Below are 11,332 nucleotides of genomic sequence, written 5' to 3'. Positions count from 1 at the left end.
ACAAAGCACATTTAAGCAAAAAAAAGAGACATTTCAAACATCAGATAAAGTTGTCTATGGAGCAACTTGATTCAGCCCAATGTGCGGCGTCGCGACACAGCCTTGTTTCGCTGCGACTTATCAAATACGAACCGAGATTACAAACGGCCAATAATTATGGCGCCGACTATAATTATTTATATCAATATCTAGACCTGAACTGAAGTCGGATTCAAATAAATACATTCAATTTAAATGACTCGGTAGGACAAGTTGAGTAAGAGAGATTAAGATAAGAAAAAAACTTTGATACTTCATAAATGTAATTAAATCAGTCTAATTTATCGACGTCCATCATTAGTATTAAGTGGTGTAGTCAAAGAATAGTCTGATCATTTAATTTTCATTAATAAGGCCAGTGTACATTACGACGTTCCAAAGAGCATTACCCCCTAAGCATTAATTAACCAAAATAAAATAATTTAATAAAAAATGTTAAGGTTTTGTTAAAATGTTTTAAAAGCATTTTAAAAAAGACACTTGCTTTGTGTAAAGGAAACGAGTGGTGTTTCAAAGGAACAGACCCGTCAGCGCGAGTGGAACGCTGGTGTAACACTTTTATGAAAGAGTGGCTTGTAACTCTATGTGTGTTTTTAACAACAACAAAGTTCTATTCAACGGTGTATTTAAAAAAATGTTGCGTGAAAAATCGTAGCAAAAAATTTCAATTTATTAATGTCATAAGATTTAAAAATAGAAAAAAACTAAACGCCAAGAACTAAACTACAAAATAAAATCGGCTCGAAACACCTTAACCTTGTCGTTCATATAACCTTCAAAGGTGAAATGAATTTTGTAAGTACTTAATATTCCGTGATGTCATGGAAATTAAATATTTATTACAATAAACAATGAAACAAAAAGGTTAAAACCGCGTGAAATGCTGTCGCCAGATACACGAATTAAATGATTTGTCGCTCTCAGTTGGTTAACCATAATTAACTTATATTCACGATTTATGTCAAATACACATTTACCCATTATTCGTAGACAGGAAAAAAAATATGGCCAATTTCATAATTAAAAAATAATATAAAATGATATAATAAAAAGTGTTAAGCCTGCTACACACCATCAACTTTAACTCAACAGTCGAATTTTGCATTTAAAATTGCACGTGACTCGTGTCTAGCAGGCTTTACATTATAAAGGCGAAGTATACATTTTTATCTGAGAAGAGAACGATAAATAGATGTTAATAGGTAACATATTCAGCATGCAATTTAAATTCAAATCGATCTTGTCAGATAACTTCCTACGCTACAAGACAGTTACACTGTTATCGCGTTTCAGTACCGGCTTGAGGCCTCCTACTCACGGCCTACGGTAACAGGCCATTTTTGCACTCTAATGGAGACAGGGCCTTTCATATTCATCACGCCGTCTCCGCAATTAAGGCGTAGAACTTCTCAAGACACTGCCCGCCCTGTTACGGCTATTTGCATAATAATTTTCACTTATGAATACGTATTAGGTCTTTATGACGTTTATAAATATTTACAGCTAATCCTTGGCGAGATTTAGATAACGTGGGCGGGGAATTGACGGAGAAAATCTTGTTGAGTTTCTTGATAAGAAAGCTGGATTAAAGCAAGTCTTCACAGATCAAGTTATTAGTCTTTATAAATTAAAATCATGTTATGTAATAGTAAAATAATATTTAAACAATAATACACTATTATCAGGAAGTTTGGTTACGTATAAGTAAAAAGCAATATTTGGCACACCGTCATTGGGTAGGTATTATTTATTTCGACCATATTTTTATCGTGCCTTTTTTGCGGGACACACAGAGCGTGCTTATTGCTCGTCCTGGACAAGTGCCAATGCTGCCAATAGAATAACACGAACATCGACGTTTTGTCCTCAACGTCGGAACTCTATGGAACGAACCTCGGATTTCATGTGAGTACAGTTAGCAACACACATGGAGTTAGACATCAAATTTATTTATACGTAGTCTTTTAATTAATTGCTCAATTCATTAGCATGTTTTCAACGACAGTATGTGATTAATATTCGTAGAATTTAATGGTTAAGCCTCTGAATTATTATCTTTTTAATCGACACATATTTAACTAATGACATATACTTAGTTTAAATTGAAAGGACAGATTAATATTACACAACAATAGCAAGACTTTAGTTATTTTATTAGATTAAAAGAATATTGATTTTCTATTGTACATTAAAATCAAGGAATCTTAAAAATTTACAAACTAACAAAAAAGTTAAATTTGATTTTTACATCTTACATGTGTCGCTGACTGTACAAATGTGGCCTCGAATTTTATTATAGGTGCTCTTTGTCAGCGATTCTTTTATATTGTATATTTATGTGTATTATCATGATATACAGCCTGCTTTAGGTATCTATAAAAGGGGATATTTCCATATTACAACAGTTACGGTAACAATTTGCCGAGACTTATCGATTTCGACCTTGTAACTAAGTTATCCTTGGGGACTATAACTAAGTTAGTGGGGAAAAGGTTACGCGTAGATATTTCGATCGAACTATAGAAAGAGATAGTCCGATAGTCCGATCTTTGTCACACATAAGCTTATTTCTTGTTTTAATTTTAATACTATTGTAGACAGGAATACGACCATAATCATCAAAATTAAGGAGTAGACCCCCATAGCAATAGTTTATTTACTGATATTAAAATTCGCATTTTAATAAATAAAAACAAATAAATGCAGTATTTTCCAAACGTGATTACGAAAACTCGACAGTAGACGTCTAACAAAAGCTTTGAACCCTTCCGGCGCTAAATGAAATTTGCGAAAACACGAAAAACTTTTCAAAATACATTCGGCATCCAGCGGTTATACCCCGCGGGTCCATTTACGTAATTATTTACAACTTTGTTTTCGTATTCCAACAAAACTAAGTATTGTTTGTAGTTGTCCGTGGAAAGGAAATACAAACGAAATGAGTAAAGTTTCCCTCAAAACGTTCGACCTTTGTTATGTCTAAATATACGTTACATGCTTACTAATGAATCTGTTTCAATCTAATTAAACTAAAAATAAATAAATAACATTATTACGGATATAAAATGTAATTAACAGTTGACACAAATAGAAAGTTTAAAATAAAAAAAATGTAACAAATATTATTTGAATAAAAAAAAACATTTTAAACGTAATACTATAAACGCCTTTATCACGATTGATGATTTTAATAAGGACGTTATTTTTTCTCCAAATTCTTCAGATTTCAAAATCGACTAAGGCCCGGAAAAGCCACTGAGCTTAAAGAGATTTATACTAGAATAGATATCACATTTAGGGTTGTGATATCAAAGACAACGTTTATATTTATAATGTCTATAGATCAGCAGGTATCATTTGACCCGAGCTATAAAGTTATAAAATCGTTCAACCCTGCGTGACCGCATTTGTGATCGCGCCTGCTATCTAGAGGGGTGGTTTATTGAAAAAGTTCAAGTCGTGAGTTGAATGCGTATCGATGTGGAATACTGCCGTAAAATATGAATAATAACGATCATTGAACACCTTAAATTTTATCCAAAGTGGAGCTCCCTAATAAAGCAGAGGAAATTATGTTACTGTATGTAGCAATTTAATCAAGAACATATAGAGGGGTACGACTTGAGAGTATTACGAAAATAAAATATATAAATAAAATAAGGAGGAATACAGATCAAAGATATTAAGATGAGAATTCCTAATTTTTTCATATTATTGTGTAGCTTGGTTCTTTAGTTGCACTTTGTTACGAATCACACTTTTTACAAATTTCCGTTATGAAAATTGTATTTAAAATTTAGTAATGCCTTGCCTACCAGATACTATTTCAGGACTAACTTTTTTTTTTAAACTTTAAAATGCTGGCTGGGCGTTTGTTCGATCATTAAACATTCTTACCGGCCAGTTATTACCTGAAATTAAAGTACAAAAACCGCCCGTACGCGCAAGCAGTCTTCATTAATCACGTATTCATAACCTGCGTCAATCAGCGTCGCTCGCACACGTCGCTCTATCATTTGCCTGACACGCACGCTGACGTACCGAAACGAGTTTTATACTATCTGTAGGCCGCAAAATAGCACTGTAGCTACTTTTAATGAATGTCAACGCAACAAAGAGTTCGAATTTAGAACAAAAAAATTTGAATTTAGAACATAGTTCATTAGCCACTCATGGCCCTTAAATATTTGTTGTAATTTTAATACTATTTCAACCATATAAAATATCTTACGTTACTTTTATTGCGTTACCTAAACATCTATAAAAAACTATATAAACAGATTTTGCACAGGTCATTGAAATCTATACCACTACGACATTTGTGATTTCTGGTGATTTAATAAGTAAAATAAAATTACTTACCATACAGCGTTACAGTACATTCCGCGAAATTGCCATTTCCAATACACCAGTCTACTGAATCGGATACCGCTCGGTGAGCACGTGGCGGTGGCATTGTGAAGCCAGACGTTCCGCCTCGCAGCCCGCCTGCGGTCAGCCGGCTTTATTGCAATCATTATGTAACAATCAGTTTAAAACGCTTATTTAATGCATCACCGCCTCACAGGTGCTTTTATTTTATAACACTAAAGTACAACAAACACTTATTGGTATAAATCACATTTCGCAAACCTACGCATAATGTTCTTTATTTGTCAAAATCCTCCCCGGGTTATAGATTCGCGGTAGTTATTAAAAGTATGACGTATGTTTCAGTTAAAATACATTTTTTACACTGTTTACATAGTTAGGTCCACAAGTTTTCAAGTCACTTGGCGTTTTATTAATATTTCCGAACGCGAACCGAAATGATAAGCAGCTCTGTTAGCAAAATGACACGTACGATTTGTTTTTCGCGCAGCCTCGTATACAACATGACCTTGACGACTCATTGATCAGCTGCACACGAACCTTTTCACAACACTACGGACGCCCGCAACTACCGAAACGGAATTTTTATTCTACCCTCTTGTGCCAGAGAATAAAAAACAATCTGTCTACTTTAGTCTGTATATGACAGTGAAATGTCATAGTTCGCCAATGAACATGGCCAACATATATCTATACCGAATAATGATTGTAAAAGTGTTAGTTTGCTGATTTATTTAAGGGAAATTAAGTAAAATCAGTGAAGTGAACTTTGCTTTAAAATTTGTCGATGTGAATGAAGTTCGATGACTTGATAAGTCATCTACAAGATGAGTTGTGAACAATTTGGTGTTTATTCTAAACTTGAATCTAACAGAGAAATTCGTCGTAACAACGTAAGTATTCAGAACCAGTTATTTCTTAAAAACGGTAGCGAAAGAAAATTACTTTATAACGTAAATAGCATATTCATTATAAGGTACTGGCCATAGTTATAGCTAACGTGAGTTCCGTAGTTTTTTACTTGCCGTCCATTGTTCGCGTGGAAGGTTGAAATTAAAAAAAAAACTATATCTTAATTGTGGCCATGATGGCGTGTTCTATGATACAACACTACATGTACTTCAGCCATTGTGTCGTGCAAACTGTGTTTACCATAATGACTCAGATAAGTTTAACATTTAATTTTAAACGTTTGCTTGCACTAAAACGGTTACCTGCGTTGGTTTTTTAATTATTTATTATGTTAATTATTTTTTTGATTTATGTTAATAGGTGTTCTTACTTCTTGTATATTTTAACTTTTATTTAATCGCTTGGAATGTTTAAAATTAATAATACGTTTCTTAGATTTATGGGTATTTTGTTATGTACGTGAAAAAGAGTAATGTATCATTCCATTATCATAATAGGCATAAAATAAGAAAATTTTATACAATTATAGTTTAATAGTCGGCTTAATATTCAGTCTAAAATCGCTCTTGTTAACAAGTGATTCATGAAAAATTCAAAATACTTTTATCCGAAAAATTTCCAACTCGTTCATATTCAAAAGGTGATTTCGGTGAATATTCTCAGTTCATTTGGCTTGCATTAACATTACGAGGTCTGTAGTTGAATAAACAGAGCGCAGCGCTGATCCACTGAAATGAGACCGTTACGAGGATTCTTTTAAAATAATTTGGACGTGAGCCAGAGTGCGGTGGCAACTGGTGGTGGATATACGTAGTATGTAGCTTTTGTAATGTTTGTTTTTAATTGTGTTATTAAATCTGTAAATTTTACTTATGTATTAACCTGGTAGTTAAGTGTTCTCATAATTTAAGGTTATTATTTGTGTTCGAAGTGTTGACGTTAAGTTTTTTACTTTTTTATTTTTTCTTTACCTGTGCCGAAATTACTTTTAACAATAGCAGTGTACAATTGTCCCAACTTTTATATTATGAGTATAACGACGCAAATGATTGTTTATTTTTGAACAATTAAAGTTAGCTCCGACTTCGCACGCATACAATGGTGAATGATTACCGTGTCTATGATCTACCGTCGAAATTACATTACAATATTTTATTTTTCCTCTACGTTTTCAGAGTTATCAAAACTGTATATTCGTCGCGTTGTTGTTAAATACTTACACCCAAGTTTGAAAAGCTACGGTTATTTGATCTCCATTTTATTACCCTTTCGTGCCCCGAACTGGTTTATTACCTACAAATTTTTTTCTGCAACGGCCAAACTATGCGGCCCTTTTTACGAAGGGAGATTATTGGTAATAATATGAATAAAGGTTCTGTAGCAATTCATCCGCGCAAAAAGCGAATAAAGTAGGGCCATGATAAAATTTATGGTGACCATAAAACGTATGTAGTTTATAGGGAAATATTAATGCTACATGCATTGCCTGATGATTACTTTTTAAACAAAATTCTGACGTCACAATTTTTTGTGAAGATCAAAATCATCCATTTGAATTTAACGTATTTTATAAATTAATTAATCAGTTAAATCGGAGGTGTGGTATTTCTAAACCATCTTGATACTTTGCTTTGTAAGCACCGCTTATAATCTGACAGCTCATCATTTAAGACTATGATACAAAAGTGTAGTGTTAGTATTCGGCTATTAACAAATATACTACAAATAAAAATATTACCCAACAAAAATCACATATCTTCCCTAGAGTCAACGAAAACAAAAGCAACAACATAAATGTACAAGAGGACAATCAAAAAGCAATACGAATACGACAATCTAGATACAAAATCTCGATATCACATCGAATGTTCGACCTCGGAGCTATTCTCTCCGAAATATGGCGCGCAATAAAATATCCGGGGGAATGGAAAAGCAATCGGTGGACTGCCGACAATCATTCGAAGCGGCGTATGAATTCTGATCGAGGCCCTTCAATATGTTTACCTTATGTATCGTATTAGGGAAACCAATTCCCTAATGAAAGGTCGGTTATGTTATGCGGTTGCCCTTTTCATATTAGAAATATTCAATAATAAAAATGGTACCTATTGACTTTATTTAGTGAGGTGTAATAACTGTCTTCCGATTTTAACCATGTTTAAAAATTCCAAACTTCGTTACGTAAAGTAAAGAAGCGATAAATTTCTGAACGGGATATATTTCAATTCTATTTATGATTAAAAAAATTGGCCCAATCCGCTGTGGGAGAGCCATAAACAAGAAATAGAATAGAGTAGATTAAAAAAAATTAATAGACCCTTTCAAAATTAATTTCTCAATCTGAAACTGACAGCACAAGATCACATTTAAATTATAACTTGTGTAAGTGACTGGTCCAATTAAAATACGCAAATGGAAAATCAACGAAGACATCCAAGATTTTCAAATACGATTACTGCCTACGTTCAGTAGAATCGCGTGATTCGGGACGGGGGTTGTTAAAAAATGCAGCCGCTCGCAATCCTAATTTATCCAAACGCAAATAAATCTGTCAATTTCACTCAGCCTCCCATTGCCTACACACTACTTTCAGGAGTACCTATTATCAAATCGCTCGATATATCTCGAATGCGAGATAGAAGTCGAATAAGTCTCCCTATTCCAGAAACTAAACAATTGCTTAAAGTTTTAAGGAAATATGTTTTTGCTTATAATTTTACACGATACTGATATCCGATATTTTTGCTTTACATCGATCCTTTTGTAGACAATTTATAAACATTTCGAAAAAGTAACGTATTGTGGAAGACAACAGATTTTCTTTTAAGTTTCACATGCTCCGTGCAGTTACGAAGGGCTAGTAAAAGAGGTGTAATTCAATTGAATCGCAATCGATTTTTCTTCTTTAGTTTTGTCTATAAACTACATAATAGCCACCTTTCCCCCTATTTACGATGGAGTTTGTATTCACCGAGCCGTAGCGAACATCGGGCGAGCTTCAGTCTACGTCCAAATGAACCAATCAAACGAACTCTCGTATTTTGTTATGCGCTTCGTTTGTAAAATACATTGGTACAGCAGTTTGATTAATACTGTATAATGTAATTAATAAATTATTAATGAAGACATTTACGGACTTGTCAGAAGCATATTAATATATCAAAAAACTTGATTTTTTGTAACAATACGTTTTTTATTACTATCAAGTATTAAACCAAGTCCCGTTAATTTGTATATTTAAGTTCGTATAAAAACTGTACAGACGCATGGTCTTTAAATTGCACGATATTTGACATGCACAAAGGAAATAGTAGAAGTATGAAACTATGTGTATACTTAAGTTTCGTGACAAATCAAGTTACTTATAACATCCCTGGTGCGGTAAGGAAGTGGTAATTTCCCAGGGGGCGAAGGTATCGACTGTCTACCGTCTGACTCGCCTACGAACCTTGTCTGTATTGCAATAATGTTAATGCCACCTTTAAATTATGAAATTTGAGAATTTATGATCCTACTAGGTTTTTTCTTTAATATAAAATTGACTCTAAATTTTGAACCCAACTTAATTCTAATGAAAACCTAACTTAAAAGTCTTCCATTGTAACTTAAAAATTTGCTTTGCAACAGTTTACGAGTATAAACTGTCGAGATATATTTTATAAAATTTTCGTTGATAAGTTTAGTGTATCTGGCTTCATTTGTATAAAGTCAGGTAGATAATAAAATACCGAAGTTTACGATGTGACGGTGACACAATTTGACTTGCTAACACGAGACGCTAATCCGCAACTAAAATGTTAACCGGAGATATTTATGCGTCGTTTAGATTCCTATTACATGTAACGAAAGAGGTCTGTTTACTTCTGGTACGCATTCTTGTTAAGCCTCGAGTAAATCTAAAGAAACAGGTTATTGAGTTTAACTAACATTTTAAACGTAAACATAAATGCAAACGTTTAGATGGATGGATGGATATATGGATGTTTGTAAGCGTTTGTAGCCTAAATGGCTGAACGGATCTCGATGAAATTTGGCATAGACTGGATAGTCTGGAAGAACACATAGGCTACCACTTTTATTTTTTTTAATTCCAGGCGGACGGAGTCGCGGGCAACAGCTAGTATTAATATAGCTGTCGAACCTTTCACTGTTGATCGAAAGGTACAATATACGTTAACTTCTTCATTATAACATCTTCGTTATGGAAGATTTTTAATTTTTAATATAAACGACATTTAAATAGATATATGTAGCTATTTCAATGAGGCCACGATTAAACTCGATATTCCATTAGAATTTTAACATCTGTCAGATATTCATATGCTATCAGTGGAGTATGATGCAGAACTACTAAAAAAATGTTGGGGTTAGCGGTTGGAAATTTGTTACTTTACCACATTTTTATATTTTGACCTACCACAATATAAACATTAGTGGGGTGGTCCTTTATAAAACTGTAACTATTTATTATTACAATGAGTTACGTATAACATACGGGGTTAAGAGATCCTAAACAAACAATTGAATCCCCCGTAGAGCGTACAGTTGGATAAAATATGCTTTAGAAATCCAAACATTTTTTGTCATAAAAGATATTACAATATTAATACAGGTGACTCTTAAACGTTTGAAGTAAAATAGAAGTCGTTAGTGTTATTGTTTAGATTTCAGAGGAGGTCAGATGTAAGTTTTAATGAGAAACAAACACGTAAGAAAAACAGGTCGTTGTATTATGTTTAATTTGAAAATAATTTCTTACTGACCTCTCTATTTTTAAATACACTTGTCACGTAGAGCTGTAGACTATACTATTTGTCATTCAGCTAACCTATACTAATATTACAGATATGAAAGATTTGTATTGTTGAATTTTTGTATGTATTAAAATAACTCAAAAATTACGAGGTTGATTTCAAAAATTCTTGACAAATTAAAGCTATGTTATTGCTGAATTTCATATGGACGAAGTCGCGAGCAACAGCTAGCTATTTTGCGGTTATGACATTAAAATTATGTTATTTTTTGATTAAATACATAAACTTCCCTTCACTTTTAAGCCCGCTACACACATTGGTTTGAACTGTATAATTGGACTGTTCAGTTAAAACTAAAGGTGTATAACGGGCTTTACATTTCCTTCACTTGTAATTCCAACAACTAATTAGTAAATTGAATAATGAAGCTATAGCAACTATCGAACCTATGTAATATAAATAAAATAAAATTTAAATGCATACTATCCATGTTTGTTTGCGTAACCAAAACTACTTTTGCAACGAATTTAATCGGATCGAGCTGCAGCCAAATTTGCTTTGTATTGGATCTGATTGGTAAACTTTTGGAAAAAGCAATTTTATTTTTATGCTAGTCGAAATTCGGTTGTCGGTGCGGGAAATAAAATCAATTAAATTCAAAATGTTTGAATATTTTCAAATAGAAATTCTGCGGCTAGAATACTAGATATATTAATTATTTTTGTGATTGAATCTGATATTGGTACTCCGACTCTATGTGAGTGGGATTAGAACATGGAAATGATGCTGATATGCTTTTAATAAATATGTGTATTTATGTATTATCCTTCGATATATATCTATGCAATGTTTTTAAGAAGGTCATCCTTCTATTGTGATATTTGTAGCTTACCATTTGATACACTTCGATGTTCTTAAAGACTATTAAACTATGCTTCGTCGCCACGAATAAATGTTATTTCTTCTCTTTTCTCGATTTCCATGTAGGGAAATCTTCATCCACGTACACTTATCAATACAGAGGATCGGCACAGTACGTGCTCCTCTTCCACATACCTCCATCAGTCGACATATCTGAATTTACTCCCTTCTTAAGCATATCCTCTTTCATCTAATCCATCCTAGTTTCGATCTTCCGCTACCTTTCGTCGATTTCCTACATGTATCCAAACATTTTCGATAAAATATTCCAAATATAGATTATCACACGTCGATATAAAATAAAATTCAATCGGCGCAGCTGAAACAACTAGCTT

At 33.2% G+C, this 11,332-nt stretch overlaps 1 protein-coding gene across 1 annotated transcript in view; it reads right to left on the bottom strand.

Moving 5' to 3' along the window:
* LOC106106266 (glutathione S-transferase D7-like) overlaps positions 1 to 4,465 on the bottom strand; it is a 144,773-nt gene extending 140,308 nt beyond the window's left edge. Inside the window, exon 1 of the mRNA XM_013286818.1 lies at positions 4,402 to 4,465. The gene's annotated coding sequence lies outside the window, so the exon portion shown is untranslated. The remainder of the gene's footprint in view (positions 1 to 4,401) is intronic.
* Positions 4,466 to 11,332: the final 6,867 nt, after the last annotated feature.

Source organism: Papilio polytes, unplaced genomic scaffold, assembly GCF_000836215.1.
Source record: "Papilio polytes unplaced genomic scaffold, Ppol_1.0 DF822289.1, whole genome shotgun sequence".
Taxonomy (NCBI): domain Eukaryota; kingdom Metazoa; phylum Arthropoda; class Insecta; order Lepidoptera; family Papilionidae; genus Papilio; species Papilio polytes.
The sequence above is the reverse complement of the archived record's forward strand: the minus strand, read 5'-3'. Positions and strand labels throughout refer to the sequence as shown.